At 39.2% G+C, this 20,954-nt stretch overlaps 1 pseudogene; it reads right to left on the reverse strand.

Moving 5' to 3' along the window:
- Positions 1–697: 697 nt before the first annotated feature.
- On the reverse strand, positions 698–16,460 carry LOC131780054 (uncharacterized; annotated as a pseudogene).
- Positions 16,461–20,954: the final 4,494 nt, after the last annotated feature.

The following is a 20,954-nucleotide window of genomic DNA, read 5'->3' on the forward strand; positions in this document are numbered from 1 at the left end:
TTTAATATCTCTACATTCGCCATCTGTAGGTTACCTATCTTTCAATCAGCTTAAGTTTAGGGATGAATGTGTAACATTCGCTGGTTTTCTGAGGAAGGATCACCATGTTTTCTGCCCATTATTCCTAAATCTTTCAAGATTATTGTATTTATATTACTGCTGTAAGCTCTACATTTGCGTTGCTATGCTGTGTGTCTCGAGGACCATTCACTTTGCCTTCGACGAGTAATTGTGAGTTTTATAATCTTATGATAATTGGCCTATATCATAAGTAGAGATCCAAGTTCAAACTATTTTCATTATACTCAATAGCTAATATAACAGATCGTAGCAAAACGTTATTTACCGACTTTTTTGGTACAAATCAGTCGCTTAAATTTTGAAAAGATTAGTGGGACCAGAAACTCAGCCGTAGATTTTCTTGAGGTCTACAGCACGAGCTCGTTCAGTAATTCCTATCAATTTCTTGCTAATTTTAGTAAATTGATTATAAGAACTATGAGAGAACTGCCAAAATTAGAGGGATATTGGGGATGAGGGAGGAAAAGTTTTTAACCAAAAGAATTCTTAAAATCTAATTAAATGATAATGAGAATCATGATGTTGAAAATTCCATTAACACTGCTTGTCATGAACCTAATATATCTATAAATGACTGTGAGTATATGAAAATCATTTATTCATCACTTCACGGGTTTATTATGATGACCAGCTTCCAGTTGGCTTGTTAACTCAGTTGGTAGAGCACTGCGCCGGTATTGCAAAGGTTATGGGTGCCAATCCCGAACAGGCTTGATTTTTTTCCAGTTCTCATTTTCACTACTGCTTAAACAGTGTTCATTATTGCGAAGATCGCTTTTATATTTATATCCATAAATGGATGTCAAAGGGCGTAGGTTATTTGATCATAAAACAGATCACTGGTTTGCTTGATAATAAAGCTCGCAACTTTTTAACTTAATGTTACCTAAACGGCTAAGATAGAAATTCATCCTGAAATTTTTTTTGTAAGAAATTGTGCAGCTTGAATTTATACGTGTTTTCAATGCACTGGAGTCTATGTCTATGATATATTGGTGCTGTTATTATACTATATTCATCCATGCGTTTTCACGATGACTAGACAGTTATTCGCTGTTATCTCCCACTCATCAAAACGTCTTTTTTCCTTGGTAACATCACGGTACATAAAGCGAACCCAGCAGATGGAGTGATCATGAGATTGAAATTATCTTTGTAAGCAATTTTTTATCGGCTAAAAATAGTTGTTTCAACAAAACTAAAACTCTGGCAAAATTTTGAGTATCATTAACATTTAAGCCGGACAAAGAAAGAACATAGAGACAGAGAAGGAATAAATTATTGAACATTCTTCTTAGAGCAAAGAATGAGTTTTTGCAGATTTTTTCAAACTTCCATCCTGTTTGCATTCAATCGGCGTATGAATGACAACTCAAAATGTTAAGCTGAGCACTCTCCTTATTTCAGCCCGTAATATAAGCGGATACAATATGCTAAATATTCAAGAAAACCCGTTAATAATCTTAGCGATGACAACAAAAGAGGCACACTCAGATGATTAATATTCGCCTCAAGTAATAGCACAACTCCACTACACGACATCAATACATTTTTAAAGCTCCTTTTTTTCTGTGGGTCATGTAGTAAAACTCTACGAAAAAGCTACCTAAGTGATGATGGCAAACACTTATGCCTGCCATATTTTCATCGTCTGAACATCAGTCTGATTAAGAAAAGCACACGCACAATAAAAATACATCGGGCTGCAACACACCATGCCTTTTTCTCTAAAGCAGAATTGTAGCTTTGAGAGAAGCATCTAAATTGTGTGTACAACTGGAAAAGAAAAAAGTGAAAAAAGTAACCCACTAGCAGCCACATGTGCAAGTTATATTACTAATGGGAAACAAGCAATCAGTATTCCCTGTGGGTCTCCAACACGATGAGAGGACCTGGAATGCTCGTAATTTAAGGAAGGATGAAGAAGCAGATTTTTGCATCACTGGAGGTATCCCAGCAGAAATACTAAAATAGTTAATTGTCGATGTACCCGCTCTAGATTTCTTCGGAAGGCATTAAATAAAGCTGTCGCGCTGTTTTTGTAGTCTCAATCAATAAGAAAAAACATTGCTATGAGATTGCTTAGATTTTTAATTGACATCTTTTGGGGCCAAAAAAACTGATGCGCTAGCCATATCCAGATCAGTCTCCTTTTTGGAGGTGAAATTAACATTTTCCCACGAGCATTCCAGTCCTTAATATACATCCAAGATGGGAGAGACCCTCAGGAAACACTCCATTCTTCGTATCAAGCTCTCTCCGAAGTAACGGCATCAGGAGCACGCGGTTTCATAATGATCGGCTTGTACCCCATCTCGTTCAGTTCGTCATCCTGAACGAAACCCAAGTTGTTGCTGTTGTCTTCCTTGACGTGATTGCCACACTGTTCCATGGCGTAGACTTTGTTGCGATCTGCGATGGCTCCTTTGAGACGCTTCTTGATTCGAATGACGACGATAGTGAGAATGATAACAAGAAGAAGGCAAAATCCGCCGGATGCCGCCACTACTGTAATGATCTCCATGTTGGTTTGAGTTTCAGCTAAAAGGATGAAAAGAAATTGAAAGCGATTCGGCTCAGGTACAGTAACTTTACGAGAGTATAGTTGGCACACAATTTAGAATAATATACTTACCATGGCAAGTCTTGTTATCAAAGCCCATTGTTACACCCTCGGGACATTTGCAGTAGTGACCTCCTGGGATATTCACACACTGGTGGGTGCAGCCGCCATTTTGAGTTAAGCATTCGTTTATATCTATCAGTAATTACAAACATAAAATATCGTGAGATTCCTAAGAAGCAAGGTGAGCTAATTAATTGAACTCTGAACATTTTACCAAATTTAAAACGGCGCATTCTGAAAATCCCAAGAATCTCCTTTTATTTTTGGATATGATTGAAGTTGAATAGATTCCTGCAATGGATCATTTCTGTGCGAATAATCATGCGAGCTTCATAATTTCAAAATCTCTAATGGAACAATTTAACTGCAATTGTATTCAACAATAGCAAGCCTTTCATGCTAAAGATGAGTTAGTTTTTTTCGCGGCATTTTCCTTTAGCAAGGTGCACGTGGGTATTGATTTTACGACGCTTAAATTACGCCGTTTTCGCGAAATTATTTCGCGTTTTGGCGCAAGATACAGCTTATTTCTGTTTAGAAGTATCCTTTAATCGAATAAAAGCGACGTCAGAGGTACAATAATGTCAAGGAAAGAATCTAAAAATAACGTCACCGTATTTGCCCACTTCCCCCAATTCTTCTTGATACCTTACGATGCAGTGTGTGCGAGTCTTATAATTTTGGTGTAATGTTAGGTACAAACTGCAACAAACATTGTTCACGTAATGATGTTTATGCAGTAAGCTGTGACCAGGGAATCAAGTCTTGTTTGTTTTACTCTGTTTGGCATAACTGAGACTGTCGGTGGATATTGAAGGATAATGGAGTAGTCCGTGATCTGTATACTTACCCTGACATGTTTTCCCATCCGCCTCTAATCTGTAACCTTGACGGCAAGTGCAGTAATAACTTCCCCATGTGTTAACACAGTCATGTTGGCAATTAGCGGGTAGGTGTAGCACAAATGGTGTACTGGACGCAACAGGCATTACTGTAACAACCGTTGCTTTTATGTTCAACGAGTCTGAGAGAGGGAGAGAGAAAAGCAGAAGGTGTTGAAAAAAGTTTTTTTATACGCCTTAACCAGCCTCTTCTATTGGTTCTGGCAAGTTTGTCACTCCAACTTATAGTGTGTTCATTATGCTGGACTCGCAGAAACTGATCAATTACGATTCCTGTGTTTCGCCTCCGACTCTGGATTGAAATTTGACTGAACAATTTAGACACTCACTGGCACTTGTGTGTGAAGATGTCATCACGTTAGGAGAAGTACGCATCACTGGAGTTGACGGGACGCGTTTGAAAAAAAATTATAATAAGCGATTCGGTTGAATTTTTTCAATGACTGTTAAACGCAAATAAAAATTCAAGCGCAAGTGGGAACAGAAAGAAATGCTAGAAAAATAAAAATTAATAACCAGAATGGGCATAAGCAAAAAAAGCGTTGAAAACGAGTAAAGTTTGTAAGACCTAAGACCTCTTAGTACTATAGATACGTAGAAACTCTTTTTTTTGATGGGAAGTCACGTTACTCTTAAGAGACAAATTTTACAAATTATTCTTTAACAATGACTAATATTTCTAACCAAAGAAAAGAGGCCAAAAATATAAAGCAACACATGCTCTCAAATCAAGGCTTTCAAATATCATTCGTTACAATATCCACCCAGCATTAAGGGAAATAGAAATATCAAGAATTATACCATTAGCGGACACGGTCCATGGAATATGACCAGACGACCTGGTTGGAGATATCGCTATAGAACATAGACAAGCACATCATATTTAGTAACTGTTCTTTACGTACATCAAATCTGAGATTATTGACAATTGAACATTACGCTGAGTTTATTTCATCAGCAAATTTGGCTGTAGTTTTTTATCTTAAGGTGTGGGAATGTTTTCTACCGTTTAGCCGGATCAAACATACGAACTATTTTGTATTCCCGTGTTAAGAGATTGTGGGATCCCGAAATATTTGTATATTTTTTATTTTAAAAATGGTTCTTTGGCACCTTCATCTCGATATGATTAAAAAAGAACAGGAAGCTGAATCGAAAACATGTAAAATGTGAGTTTAATAGTGTTAATAAATTAAGAAAAGTCGCTTCTTTCTCGTTCCCTCGCAATATATCTTAAATACTTAGTTCTCACTTTTAAGCCTCTGATATATATTAACAAATTGACTGAATTTACTAACCACGTGTGGGCGGTGGAGAGGATATGAGGCCGCTTCCATAACACGATCCAAGAACAGTTGAAGCATAGACTTGGTGGACATTGGAGGCTGAGTTTTAGGAAAGAGTATGTGATTTATTATAACTCGTAATAGATCAAGGAAGGACATGGTGATTTTGAGAAGGGTCACGAATTTTTCGACTGTATGTTTTGGGTGAGGTCCCTGGGAAAAATTATCTGAAAGTATGATGAGATTTAAGGGTGTGGTGGTGGGGGTCGGGGGGGGGGGAGGGTTAGCCATTACATCATTTTATTTAATTTATGAATAGGTGCCCAATGTGTCACAAAAACATCGATCAAACAATCAGCCATCTCAATATTTTTCAACCATTTGATATCGTACGAGATTGAATTTCAGGCTTATTACAGTACATTATTCAATAACAGTTGGATAAATGGTAACACACGTACACCTTTGGGTAGCACCCAATATTTTCTTTCTTGCAGTTTTCTTTTCATATAGACTTAAATAAATCAAGTGGAAAGACATTGGCTTCTGATAAAAAAAATACGTTTTAACAAATATGAAGGGATAGGCAGGCATAAATGTTTCTTTACCACGTGGTACAACCCGGTAAGTAGCAGAAAAGCCTGAATGCGAAATACTCCCGTCTGAAGTGAACTTCACAAAAAGAAACCTTCCACTGCTATACACTCCCCAAGATGGCTGACGGTCGCTTTCCCTTTTAATTCTTGTACTGCTTGCTGAGCTCCCATCAAATATTTCGACCCAGTCGTAGCGTCTCTCAAGATAAAATGATCCAAATTGTAGATATATGTAGTAGCCATATGGAGCCTCAATTGACCAGGTGCAATGCTGATTATTTGAGTATCGGTATGGAAAGCCTGGGCTTGTAAATCGACCATTTCGTTGGTATAGGTAATATGAACAGGCACCTGGTAAAAAAAAAGGACATTATTCTTCTATACTACCTGAGGTTCAGATCTGACGTTAAATTAAGACGTCGATGGAAATTAAAGAAAAGAGAGAACAGAATTATAAAATAATGATAACTATTGACAGACTATGATAGTGATGATGATGTAAGGGATATGACAATTTTTGGTTGAGGTAATGCGAACAGGCTCCTGTTAACAGGAAGTATAGATCAGATTGGAAGGTTCCTACCTTAAGAGTCTTGCCATCCACCACTAGTAATATGATAATTCATGGCAAAAAGAAGATAGTATATTACATCGTACATTTATGCAAAGATTGAGATAAATTAGACCAGGGAAGTCCTTGAGAAGCAATTTGCGGTCACATGAGTGGATCAATTTAACCTCTCTCGGTTGACGTAGATTGAAGTTACTAGGAGCAGTGTTATCTCTCCTGAAAATGTAACTGTAAATGTTCCCTCTGAAGAGTATTTCGGAAGTTTCCCTGACAAAAACCCGAACACAACTATACCCCTTGATGGGAAAGGGTGTTGTGAATAAAGTGCCTCGCCCAAGCAAGATGGCATTGTTTCCTTGGCCCGAGAGCACAGTACAATGAATGGGCAAGGATTCGAACGCCGACCCCTTTCGAGATTTCAGAGTCTTGTGAACTAACAACCATGCCAACTTTTCAAGCCAAGAGCAAAAAGTTCCCTCCATAGACATTTCTATTTTCAATTTTCTTTCATTTTGTATTTTTCTCTTAATACTGAGTTCGACATAAAATTTATTCTTACCAGAAATCGACGAAGTAGCAGCAACTGCAAAAGCTAAATGGAAATAATAAGACAGTTTAATGCCTCACACAAGTCTATGTAAGAGTTTGCCTCTTAGGGCCTGTTTACATCGAGGTGGGGGACCCCAGGTAGATGAGGTAACCCAGCACACCGGGGTTGTAAGATGGTATGAAAACGCGTTTTATTTTTCGACCACGGTTTAGGCGGGTTACCTCACATACCTGGGGTACCCTACCTCAATGTAAACAGGCCCTCAGGGTACAAATAACCACCAAAAGCAACAATTACTGCTCCTTATTAATTACAACTGAACACCGCTGAATTACCTGGCGTCGGTGAAAAACTAGTAGTGGGCATACTTGATGCCATGGCTGTCAAATAAAATGAGAGAAACTCGTTAGTTTTCCTCCGAAAAAAGAACAACTGAGATGTGTCAAATAACATGCGGTAAAACATATACCTACCTTGCACAGAAGTGTAATAGCGCCAATACCGATGACTTCGTTTCTTGCGACTCAGAATGGACAGCGCCTTCGAACATTCATTTACGTCTAGAAAAAAAAGCAACCCAAACTAAGGTTCATCCTCTCACTGTGAAATTAGAACATAATAATTCTCACGACTTGTAACAAATTTAATTCTCATAATCGTAAATGGTATGTAACAAACATATGACCTGGCGACCTTGTTATACCCTTTTATCTTAATCGAGACTTCGTCTAGCAAGTTAGAGAACACGTGACCTGCCAAGTAGCATATCCTTAAGGTCTAAGTACCAGGATATTCACGACGAATAAACGGCTTCACAACGGCACTTATCTCAAGAAGGCTTAACATGGGACCATAGGAATAAACGTTTAAGGTTCGATTTCTCATGGGGAAACTCAAAGTTTTCTTTTGCCCCGCACTCGTGACAAAATGAATGATTTCTTTTCCTTTTCCCTCTACCGCGCTCAATCATCTTCCTATTCTACGGAAGGCAACACTGATTCAACAAGGGGCAAGAGTGGTTAAAGATGAATACGATTCAAAAGGATCGCAAATAAGTAAGAGCATAGTGTACCCCTGTGGTACTCCACGCAAAACGCAATGTTCTTACCACTACACTGATTATTCTGACCCATGTAAGTGCCCTTAGAACAAACTCCAACATCAAATGGCCAGTCTTTCAACGAGCTGAAGCCTGGTGAGGGCGGACCATCCGATGTACAACCGAGGCCCACGACAACACCACGGTCCATGGTGATAGAATAATTTCCTCGCATGCTGAGAACAACTTGCGGCAGGCGGAATTTAAGGCTGAATTTATCAACGGTGACTTCACTCGAAGAGCGTGTGTCAAGTTTGTATATCAGGTGATTTTCCAAGACGATCCTTATAAACTTGGAATGACGTGGTCTTTTGATCTGTGTTATGGAAACAAACTAGTTAGCCGTTTGCAGTTAAGCTTAAAAAGAGGCTTTCGTGGAATTACGGCCATTGTTTTCGTAGTTTGGAAATACTTAACAAAAAATATTTTTACTTTGGAAATACTTTATAAAAAGTATTCTTTGTTGCCGAGCGTATGTTCAGAAATAGATTACAGATGACGTCACAACGTGGTAAGAACAAAAAAGTGGCATTTGAGGCGGAGCTGAGTGTGTCACTGATGTTCTCACCACATTTTGACGTGTTCTGTGATCTTTTATTGTGCAAAACCATGGCAACCAAATCTTTTTGTTGACGTCATCTGCCTGTCTGTCCTTGAATAGATTATAAGTTAGAACCCATCAAAATACGTGTATAATTCAACTCAGTATATAAAATGCTGTTGGTCAAACGTTATGTTAAAGTCCACAAATCCAAACCACCACGGCCATGACAAACGAGGAACCACAGGAACACGGGAGTACAATAACGGATTTGGAGTGCTGTCTGAAAAGAATCACATTGAAAGGACATTAGAATCAGGCCTGCAGTGCATGAGAATTTTTCGCGTATGAATTCGAATCAACTGTTTAATTTCAGACACGGAGTAACCAGCAGAATACTATTAAAAATGCAAGCTTACTTGATCCGACGATAATAGTGATACATCTTTGCTTGCTTTCAATTCTGAAAATGCGAATTGTTGCACATAAATAAGATTACATCAAAGTAGACATTTAAGAAAATCATCGAGTCTTATTGAGCCAGCCCGGCAGTAGCAGATCCAGAACCTGAGCTAAGGGAGGGGACCTGTTTTTTTTAGCTTGACCTGCCGGTTTTTCTTCCTTCTGCGATTCTTTTTTTTTTTTTTTTTTTTTTTTTTAACCCAAAATAAGGGAGGGGGGGGGGTCGGGTCCCCTGGGCTCCTCCCCTAGATCCATCACTGAGCTGTTATCCAGGAAACATGTGAGAAGTGAGAAAGACCTTGTATAGTCTGCAAATATGCATTAGTACCTTTTTTAAAGAAAAGCGAAGGCGATTTTATAACAATTTTGTTGAAGTGACCCACCCGAAGTTGTCAACTGCCTTGAAACAAAAGATATGTCGTCCTTTCTGAGACAATCGCGGATTCCACGACGCGTTCCTGTAGAATACTGTATCCCCGATCGAATCAGTGTAATTCAGGAGGCCAGAAATAACCATATAAAGTGGTGTGACAGTGATAATCTCTGCAATGCTAAAATAGAGTAGAAAAAATAAAAAATGAAAAGGAACTAAGCTTTCACATTCTTCCTTACTGATCAGGACTACTGTGAAGCTCAGGGCGGAAGGTGATTGGTTTACTTCAAAAAAAACATGTTTGTGAGTTAGGTCGCCTTATAGAGGGCTTGTACAATTTTGGACCCAAGATTTCAGATCAAGATTTTCCGTAACCTGTTTCAGACTGAAATGCATCCAAACGCAATGGGTAAGTTGAGAATCTTTGTCTATTTCATTGCCTGCTTATAAAACACTGACATTAATTTGACGATGCACAAAGTAGGAGCATTGTTGTCAAAAAATGACCTCTGCCCTATCCTTCTCAGTTACAGAAAAAGAGATTGTTCTTATGCGTTCTGCAATATTTCAACAGAAGAATGCTCTGAAGTCTGATAAGCACATTCCTTTAATGTTCAACTGAAAGTGTCACTATCATATCAACCTGATTTAGCATGTTAAGGGTACAACAGTAACACATACCTTCTGGAGGAGTCGATCTGTTTTGCTTCAATAACGCTGTTGAATGTGTTTCCATTTGACACTTCCTCACAAGATCCGTCGTTTGGACTTTGGCCTATTAGGACTGGAGCCCTATTACACGGCCCTGAAGATGGACTCACGTGTACAAGAAACTGCAGGCTCACATGACTGTAGGGAGTGGCGCTTTGGAAGTTGGTCGTTGAAGCTGGGTAATCTTCTAAGGTAATAGCCACTGCATGCCAACCGAGAGCTATATTGCTAGGGAGACTCAAAGTGCATTTCCCCTTTTCACATCAAATAAAAAAGTAACGTTTACAACATGTAGAAAGATGCAATGCAACCAAAAAAATAACCTTTTTTATTTAGAAAATCCCGACCAATTCAAATTAAAGATGTTTCTTTGTGTTGGTCACGATCGATGTGACCAAGATAAAAATTCGATATCATTTTGAAGTTAATGATTGCATTGGTATTCTTGTGAGGATATGGTTGATCCGTAGCGAGTACTGCAGTTTGAACAAACTCGGCTTTCCAAAACGTTATTATTCCAAAAAAAGCATTTAAAAACATCCCTCCCGCAATACCTCTTTGAAAGAACAGGGAGTACAAGAGAAGCGTCTGAGCTCGGTGCTGGTAAGATCAAAGCATAAAAGAAAGCAATGATAACATTGTCGAAAAAGAGCAAAGGACAAAAACATTTTACAGTTTGCAATCGAAAAAGTTCAAAAATTGTACGCGTAAAACCTTTGAAAAGGCAAAAGAAACCTATGATTGAAGGGTCCTTAACGGTTCTTCAACACGTCAGCTAAACTTACTTCGTTCCAAAGCGCCGCTTTGAAAGCTTTGACATACACCACCACACTCTCTGTTAATAGCCAATTCGACCATCGACAGCGAACTTTATTCAACATCGAGGTCCTCGGCGGGAATAGTGATTGTTTTTGGGCAGCCTTGCTGGTGTCGTGAACGATGGGAGCCATTGCCTGAGATCGGAGATGAGTTGATTTTTCAGTTATCCTGCAGCCTTGTCAGGGGTTTTGGTGACCAGTGGTCGATGAGAAGCCAACTACTACCTACCCATTCGCTAATGAGATCCAACAGCAACTTGAATAACTGGATGAAGCCAGCGAAACAAAGTTAGATAGAGTTTATCTGTTAACATTATGACCTTTCATACTGACACTAATTCGCACTAAACACTAAAAGCGAAGTTTAGCTACAGTAGGAGACTTTGAAATAACTAGGAATATCGGATTAGATTTCAGCTATAGGTATCATTAGAAATTGTTCACGAGTGGATTCCCTTAAACAATATATACTATCCAGATTTTTTTTAACGCGTAGACACATATTAGGGCTCTGTTTTGGAAATGGAAAAGTAAAGTAGAGCATGAAAACAATTCGTGCTTTTTTGTCCAACCTCGTGTAAAATTGCTTTTCTCATATTTGTTGTTTTGATAATGATTTCCACAGGGGAAATCCGGACGGGATACCGTCATTACGTGGTACCAACGAGGTTTCGTTTCTCGCGTATTTAGAATGAAATGTGTATGGGTTAAATGCAGAGGAGTTGCTTAAACGACACGATAGCTCACAAATTATTGACAAGGTAAAAGCCATGTTTGCTTACCTCCACTTAATCAGCCAGGGGTCCTTCAAGCCGAGAAAGTATACTCAAAACTGTTTTCCCCTTGTGTCCAGTCCTCCTGAACACTGAAAATCGGTGCAATGATATCCCGTTGTCATGCCACAGTTAAAGCTAAAATAATATCTTTTGTCGTGACTTGCCTCTCCAGCTGTCTCCACTTCCTACGATTGCTTTGATTTGCGGGACACATCGAGTTGTCGCAGTAAGTAATCAGAATTGGAAAAGGATCTTCGGAAGCCCAGCCGATAAGTTAAAAAGCACCTGAAACAGGTTCAAACTTTCATCCATAGCTGCGGACTGTTTCCATTTAAACGCATATCATTGGTCCTGCTTACTGCAGCTTGAAAATAAAGCTTAACAGTGATAAGGTTCCAGGTTCCACGCAAAAGACTTTGTAAACATGATTACTAGATTAATTTGTAAGAGAGTAGATATGATCGTCTGCTGGGGTGGACTATAGAATAAACTAGGAATTTAATTTACTGAGGAAAAAGCGCCAAGGAAGGTAAATTAGGAAATTTAACTAAGAGTCTTTTAACTTTTGAATATTTAAACTGAGTAAGTTTTACCGTTTCGTCAAGCCTTTGAATGAATAACAAAAACCAATTGTGACAATGATTTTTAAATAAATATCTTACAATTATAAGAAATATAATAGATTTTTGAGCTCGGCAATGAAAAAGAATTTTATTTTTTCGATTAAGCGCAAAAAAATGGGACAAACAAGGTCCACAAAGGATCGAACTTCAGGAAAGTTCCGAAAGGATCGGAACGGATCGGGAGCGCGGAATCCGAAGCTCCGAGTCCGAGGTATGATTGCACTATGAGGACTCGAATGTTCTCTTTTCTCCACGCTCGTGAAAAGACGAAAATACATCTATCTCTATAAATATATTTAGTCCCTAAATAACCGCTACAAATAAGTCGAAGTAAGTAGCTTTCAGAGGAAACGCATATTGCATGACTATACGAGTTAATATCCAGACTGGCAAAAGTTAAATCAAGGTTTATACTGCCTCTTAAAACGTTAGGTAAGGGAAAGAGTTTAAACACACGCTGACGCCAGCCAGAAGCATTCAGAACTTTGGAACAACACACAAAGTTTTTAATATTTCAAAGTTTACTCTCCTCTCGAAAATTTAAAATTACATAGGTGCGTTTTACATGATAATATGGTGCAATAGAGACTACAGTGACAAGTGTAATTAGTAAATTTTTAAGGCATTCAGATATGAAGATTTAGATATATGAAAATTCACATATTTGCACTGCGGTGGAACAGATGAAATTAGCGATCCTCGCAGCTAAGAACACATAATGAAACTAGTAGTTGTAAATAAGGACCTGAATAATCACCGGTTATCGCAGAGGTCATGGGTTCAAATCCCGTATTGGGCCATGAAATTTTTTTCAGGTATATTTACAACTACTAGTTTCAGTAGTGTTTCTTAGTCTGCGAGGATCTTCTAATTTCATCTTTCCATCCTGCAGTGCACATATCTTGTGAATTTTCATATATCTAAATCTTTCATTCACTCGGATGTTTATTTGTTACCCACTTCATTGACCAGCTCCCAGTTGGCTTGTTAGCTCAATTGGTAGAGCGCATGCACACGGTACTCACGCAGAGTTCATGCGGTTCAAATCCGTATGGGCCTGAAATTTTTTTTTTTTCAGGTCCTAGTTACAACTAACTAGTTTCAGTAGTGTTCTTAGCTTGCGAGGGATCTTCTAATTTCAGCATTCAGATATCTTTCCACCCTTAACTAAACAAGGATCTAACACAAACTCGATTTGTCAGGAATTCCGAGGAAAACCACGGAAGTTACACTCCTTGGGTTAAAGAAATCTGAGTGGCCACGTATTTTTTTTTCTTAACCATTTACCTATTAACACTGTTTAGCAGATTAAGCAGATGGAAGGCAACCAGCGAAGGAAAACTTTCATCCATCTCTTACGATGAATACGATCGGGTAAAAATATGAAATTTTTCGACATGATATAGCAATAACTTACTGCGCGCTGCGCTATTTTCGCATATGTTTGCTTTAACAAAGTACACAAATTCATCCAAATCAGTTTTGCCACGGTTTTGATCATCTAATCGAGAGTAATACATGCAGGCTTAAGTAATAAAAAGGAGTGTGCGATTTGTAACTGTCATCTTCGCATTTTGTCTCACATAATTGTTAATACTTTAAGAAAATTTGAGCATATAGCTCTTTCGTATTACATGCGCTACTCTGACAATTACTGGTGCTATACATTTACAATCAAGCGACTCGGAATTCTTGAAATTCTTGTGAAACTAGTTGTAAAACCAGAGCAAATGTTGGCGAAACTTTTAGACATAAAGAAGAGTTAAATCTAGGGTGAATAATTACTTTGAAAGCAAATTTAGCTCCCCGTTATTCCCGTTATTTTTCAAAGCGACGATTTTCCTTCCTAAAGTTTTGAAAAATGCCTTTTTGATCGCAGGGACGAAAGGAAAATCTTTAGTTCAAAGCTACTCAAAGTTCAAATGAATCTATATGACATAGTATTTCCCCTACAAACTGTAGAGAAAAAAGAAAAAAATGATACGAAGTGCAGTGAGATTTCAAAAGAAAAATAATTCAAATGCAGGTTAGTCAGGATGAAATTAAATCATTTTTTAAAGTTCTTTAAAGGTTGAGAATAAGATTGGGTCGGAATTAAAACTCTAGGCGCAGCCGTATACACATTCAGTAACTGTTTTCAAAACAACGTTGAATACTTCAAAATTTTCAGTCGCTTTTTAGCGAGAGAAGATTTTGTGATAGCGCATAGAGATTGCCTAAGTAGTGCACAGCGCATAAGTATGTGCACATCAATGCGAGGATCACTTTCCTTCACGTCTTAATCCGTGAGTTCAAATGATATGACTTTCATGTATTCTGAACCGTCTATTCATCACTTCACGGTTTATTTAGAAACCACCAATCATGAACAGCTCCCAGTTGGCTTGTTAGCTCAGTTGGTAGAGCGCTGAACCCTGTATTGCAGCGGTCATGGGTTCAAATCCGTTACAGGCCTGAATTTTTTTCAGGCCTTATTTTCACTAGGCCTTAAGTAGTGCACATCACTGCGAGGAATCACTTTCATTCAAGAGCTTGATAATGTTGCATTTGTGCAAGAAATTTTAATAGAAACCAGAGTGACTAGTGTAATTAGCATATTTCCAAGCTCTTTAAGATACCTTGTCCTTAATAAGTAATCAAAGTCGTTAAGGACATTGAATAAAGGGGTAAGTTTCGAAGGAAAAAACTGTGGTGCTGCCGTCGGTGGGAGGAGTATAGCAGGTAATTTAGTGTTAACAACTGGTTGAAAACGTAAATTAGCCACCGTTAAAGGTAAAAAGCTGACGTTTCGCAGCGCGTTAGCCTTCGTCAGAGCGAGTAGGATTAGGGCTAAAACGCTCGAAACGTCAGTTTTTTTACCCTTACGGTGGATAATTTACGTTTTCAACCCAGTGTTAACACTAAATTACCTCAGTAAGGAACAGTTTCCGAGAAAAACCGGAAGTTATTGCTCCGGAGGTTGAAGTAATCTGAGTGGTGAAGCCCATGCCGAGCTATTCAAAATAATTATGATTTTTAAACAGATTTAGCAAAACTGAAGGTACTAGCGTTTGCAATTTAATTTAAATGTGATGAAAGTGATACGAAAGGTCTATCCAAATGCCATGCTATGAACTATTGGGCTTAACCTCGTTAGGTCTCCTAGATACGCGTTTTGTCGAATCAGTTAGAATCGATAAATGTTTAATAGAAACCAGAGTTACTGGTGTAATTAAAATATTTCAAAGCCTTAAGATACCTTTCCGTAGTGAGCAAAAACGTTCAAGTACATCAAAGTCGTTGAGATCATTTCCGAGAAAAACCCGGAGGTCATTTCCAGAGTTTATTTGAGTAATCTGAATGGTGAAGCAATGTCTTAGGAGTGACAACTACTAATGATTTTTAAAAAGATTTAGCAAACTAAAGGTACCAGCGTTTGCAATTTAATTAAATGCGATGAAAGTTCCTTATGAAAATTATATACAAATGCCATGAGAATGACCTCGTGGGCTTAACTCGTTGGATCTTCTAGATACGAGTCTTGTCAATCAGTTTGCCAGTGTTTTATCATCTAATCGACTAATCATACGAGGCTTGATTAGAAAAATTTAGCGATTTTTGTTGCTGCCAAAAACTTTTGATCCCGTCTACAAAATCGTTGATTGTAGAATAACGATAAATTGCCCTTCCAAAATAATGCGCTAAGACGGCCACACTATTTTCAATTAAATTCCTGCGCTCAACATTCCTCAAATTCTTGCAAAACTAGTTAGCGAAACCATGAACTCCGAGGGGGAAGAAATATTTAGACAAAGAAGTTGCACTAAATCTTGGTTTAAATAGGCGAGCCTGAAAAAGCGATAACAAATTCTGGCAAGGGGCAAATTTTAAACCCCCCCCATAATCGGTATTTTTTAACACCGAGTTTCCTTTTTTTCTTATCCTGTTTGTTTCTAAGCTATTACACCTTCCAATTTGAGTCTAATAAATAATAATTTCCCCACCACGAACTGCTAACACCATTGAGCCTAAAGTAGAGAAATAATCAATCTGCACTAGAGATATTTTTGCTGACACGTCATATTGTTTACTAGAATATCACCTAGTACACCCTCGTAATTCTCCTTGCTCACCTCGCTCGAATTATTACCGCTTGGCTTCCAAGTAATGATCCCCGCCGCGAAAATGCGACTGCTGTCGTCTGCCGCGTGAAAACGTCACTTACGATAAGGGACAGAATCAAAAGAAGCCATTGTGCTAACTGAGTCAGCAGCAACCTACAGCTGCAACGAACTGGAGCGCTCTGAAGTTAGGCGTTGGCTGACATTGGGTTCTGGTTTGTTTAGTTTGTTTATATTTTACCACAGTCCGGGTTCATAACCATTTCTGGATACTTGATGACGTCACCAACATGGATATCGTAGTGGGACCTCGAGGAAAATCAATCATTACTTTACTCGAGCCATAGCGACGTCTGTTCCCTACCATAATCCCATGAAACGTTGCAAAATTACAGAAGACAAGCAATTACACACAACAAGCAAAGAAAGATGGTGGTCGCGATGACGAGAAAAGGAAAAAAAAAAAAATGCAGATGAACAAGTCGGGTGGAGGTCCATGTTGCGAAGGGCTCGATCGAGGAATAACCTCTATTAAGTTGAGGTTTTCAGGTATGCAACTTTTTGTTGATTCCTAAAAAAAAATCTTTTAAAAAAACGGAATATAATTGCTTCCAATGTGTCAAATTCCAACCGAGTGCACGAGGTTTTTGCTCGAGTGCACGAATGTTGGAAGTCTTAGTGTGCAAAACTAACTAGACGGATTTCCTATGTTCAGATCCATCGGAGCAGCGTGTAAACTATAACTATAACCATGCGTTGTGGCCGGCCAATTTAAAGTAAAAGGACATATTATTTATCGGACCTTTATAAGCCTACATTTTCTGAATTTCAGATGAAGCACAACAGAATGGTGTGCAACACATTCAGTATCTCGAAGACACTGGCGTCTTCGTGGCACCAAATCTGCCCACGGACTTGGGTCAGTGCCACAAACAAAGAATCTTTTAAATCGGGAGCTCTGGATGAAATTTCGAATCAATGTCGATCTTTACATCAGAGAGATTCATTCAGCCAAGCGAGATGAACAATAAAAATAATTTCAGGAAATCACGGACTTAACACATAAAATGTGATTATGCAGCGAGTAAGTTGCTCCTTCGGGCAAACTAAAAACAAAGAGGGTATTCATTCACTGAGCTCTCCACATCCTTAATGGTAATCGTATCCGTGGAAAATGTGCGACGATGAAGAGCGGCACTGAAGGTGGAAAAAAAAGACGAAATCACAATTGGTGGGAAAGCCTTGCCGAAGTGTCTCTATTACAGCATTCCGGAAACAAAGGTTTTGGAGTGTAAATACACGAACGATGAGGAGTGAAAATTTTCGTCTAAAACCACAACGGGACTTGTCTGTAATTGTGAAAACTAGTTTAGAAACACCGCTCGTGCTTTCACATTTTGCAGTGATTACCTAAACAAACTTTCTATACAGGGTGTTCCAAACTAAAAGGGTAATTGTAAAGGACACATTATTGCTGACTAAAAGATGTAGGAACGAAATTGTAGTGTTCTGAGACCTAGACTCTCCCGCGAATCGATAAATAGCGTTGCAAATACCTTGTATGAGTCTCTTGCATTGAATGCGATCATGTGTAGTCGTCTTAAATATAGACTTGTGACTAATTGATTTTATGTTTATCCGACTCATGTATTTATTGGCATTTACTTTACATGTGATTCATAATTTCAATATAAAAGCTCCACGTGGAACACCGCTTGTTATTCAAAGTGAAGACGACAACAAGTATGACTCGCATGCACTGGTTGTCTTTCTTCCACGAGAAATGGAAAGCATTCCAGAGGCTCTACGAGAAGTCCAGCATTTTCAGCAAATCGCAGAGAAAGACATTCACTTTAGGAGATGTCAAAGGCCAGCAGATCGGCACAGTTCAGCACTTTATAAAAATACAGCTGCCATGCTTTGCTCCGATGTGACAAAAATAACTAGGAATTGAAGGGTAAGTTACTGTTTTTCTTGCTTACTGGTACTTTTTCGTAAAGGCTTGATGGACTGAAAGTAATAATGTCTATTAAAAAAGCGAGGGAGAAGCAAGGTATTGTCTTTACTTCGACCGATATGAATGGAGAGAATTGCACATTGTCCCGATTCCGCGATCTCCCACCTCACTCGTCCCAATTGTTATCAGGGGTGTATTTGGTTAAACCTTAGTTAATGCGGTTTTCTTGTAACCCAAAATAGGGAAATCAAACGGAGAACGGACAGGTTTTAACATCGAGGCCAAGCTCTAACAAGAAGTTCTCCAGATAACAAACAGGATGGCGGAGGAGCTTTATTCCTGTGACGCTCTGGGGAAGGACCTCAGCGTTACAAAGAATTGTTGCGCGAGAGAAAAAAAATGCGCTTTACTATTCCAGAATGCGAGGATGTCGAGGAGATGGCATGTTGAATGTTTGAAATAAAAACGAATATTTTTAATGGTATCTTACTAGTCAAGGAGCCAGAACTAACAAAAAAATGGTTTCGTTCAACCAACCCGACAAAAAAGGTTTGACAGTTGATTCTGATAGACCAATACCTGCTCTTTAAGATAAGATAATAGGTAGGCCCGAATTGTGGTACCCCTGACGAGATAAATGGGGCTTTATACCATGGCCATGGCACTAAGCCTTAGAACGAGGGCTCAAACAGAAATTGACCTCAAATTTCATCTTCTTTCCGCTAAAGTGACCCTAACCTTTCTGGAAAAAGGGATGAGCATCCACTGCGACAATATGAGTGTTACATGGTACGACAGCATGTCACGTGATTATCACATGACTATTTTTTTCGTCAAAAAGCACTTTTGTCGGTTCCTGACATATTTCAAATCCTGCTGAGACTCGGGTAAAGGGACTCATTCAGGCTTTTCATCATATGAGCGGAGAGGACGTTGTACTTGGGGTGCGAGAGAAAAGCGTCAAAGGTTAGTGTGTGGGTCTCTCTGTGTCAGGCGTGGGAGTTGTTTTTTGGCTACTGGAAAAGGGCAGGAACGTGGCAGGGAATAGAAAGAGCTATACCGCTCGCGCATAAGATGATGACCCTCGTGCTGGCAGTGTGCAAAGGAGGCAGTTCGTAAACGAAAAGATGCTCTGAGAGAATAAAAAGTAATAATCACGAAGAGAATTTATACTTTTAAGACGACGTGTTGAGTCACCCGTTTGTACGAACATTTTGGTGTTCTGTGACTATATAATAGAGCCACATTTGGGTATGAAATCACGTTATTTCCAAAGTTCTGTTTGATATAGCGTCATGTTAAAGATGTTTTTACAACAAATAACGTCTAATAAAGGCTAATTATATCGCCTTAAGCTATCTTGAGCTATGTCTGGGTGGTTCAAAGTAGTGAGCTTTAGTGGTTATGGTTGCTTTAGAGAGGAGATAGTCCATGGAGATGCGTTGTATTCTCGTGACATCCGAGACGCGGATCGACGGGTGGTTCCGAGGCAGCATGGGCAAATTGGTACGATAACAGAACACAGCGCAAAAGTCAGCCACTTGAGTGAATCAGGCCCAGAAAAGAACTGTAGGTCGCACTGAGGAACCAGCGTTATGGAACAATCGTTCCCAACCAAATTAGTTTTTAAAAGGTAGCGATGTTCTGGCTGTAGGAAGTAAATGACGGTCGTAGGCATTGAGATCCCTTCCTCAGCATAGCAAAACTGACGATTTGAGCATTGCAACCAGGTGATCGCTTCGCACCTCTGGGTCTTATGTTGATAGGGATCACAACCAACACTGGCATGTGATCTCGCTAAGCTCTTTCATGGCCAAGCTGGTCTCCACGTGTCGATCTCTTCCTAGGAAGAACAAGTACCCATTCTGTTTAAAAGTGTTATCAGTTGTTGGAACCAGTTAAGTGCCTTGACGGTAATAGCGAGACCTAACGTGCTTGGGCAGCTTACTCTGGCATGTGATGCACAATGAATAAGGATCAGGCCCAGCCCATTACAATCGTCAACTCGTCGGTTGTACTCCTTGCACTAGAAGGTGAGTAGTCGCTGTACTGTTCTCCAGTAACATCCAATGATAAGCCAATAAAGGCTCTTGGGACGAGAGAGATTTTTGCAGTATCCAAGTGTAAATCATCGGAGGTCAAGTGGGTTTATGTTACATTACCCTTACAATCTCAGCATCTCCCGCCTGATTTATGGAAGCTATTGAGTGTAGATGTCTAGGAAACTGAAAGTTTCTGACTCTGGCTTATCATGCTGCATAGAGTTTGTTTCGTCACCACTAAGGACGTAGTGCTTGATGCATTTATGATATCAATTCAGGAAATGGAGCTACTGAAAACCAAGTTTCGGTCTGGATTGTTGAGGGGACTGAGGGAAAACAAGACATTCCTTCAAAGTGAGCCAATCAATCGTGCTTTCAGTTTCTGCTGTGTGTAGCTACCTGCATCAATTCTCTATCGTTTCCAGCTAATGTCTGAACATTGCCAGCAAAAACATTCATGTCGTAGGCTTTCTTCCTCAATTTCGGGGGGGTTTGACCTGCAGTAACTGATTGAAGGCTTGATCAAAAGTGTTTTCCTCTCTTTGGATGTAGCGACGTTCTGGTTCTGTTTCCGCTTGATATTAAACATTGCTGTGCTATAGCAGGCAAGGACACGCTTGTGGTATTTTCCCTCCGCTGCCAATTAAGATCATAGACTAACCCGACCGAAGTATAGATAACAGTTCATGGTCTCCTCTTGCCTCTGCAGATTCCTTTACTCGTGCATGCTTCAACGGGTGGCGACTTGTGTATTAGCTATCGCGTCCTTTTTCTTGGTGACATTTTGCAGAACAAGACACTTTGACCAATCAAACCCACATGCGTCGCTCTTTAGATTAT

The sequence above is a fragment of the Pocillopora verrucosa genome, chromosome 4 (genome assembly GCF_036669915.1).
Source record: "Pocillopora verrucosa isolate sample1 chromosome 4, ASM3666991v2, whole genome shotgun sequence".
NCBI lineage: Eukaryota > Metazoa > Cnidaria > Anthozoa > Scleractinia > Pocilloporidae > Pocillopora > Pocillopora verrucosa.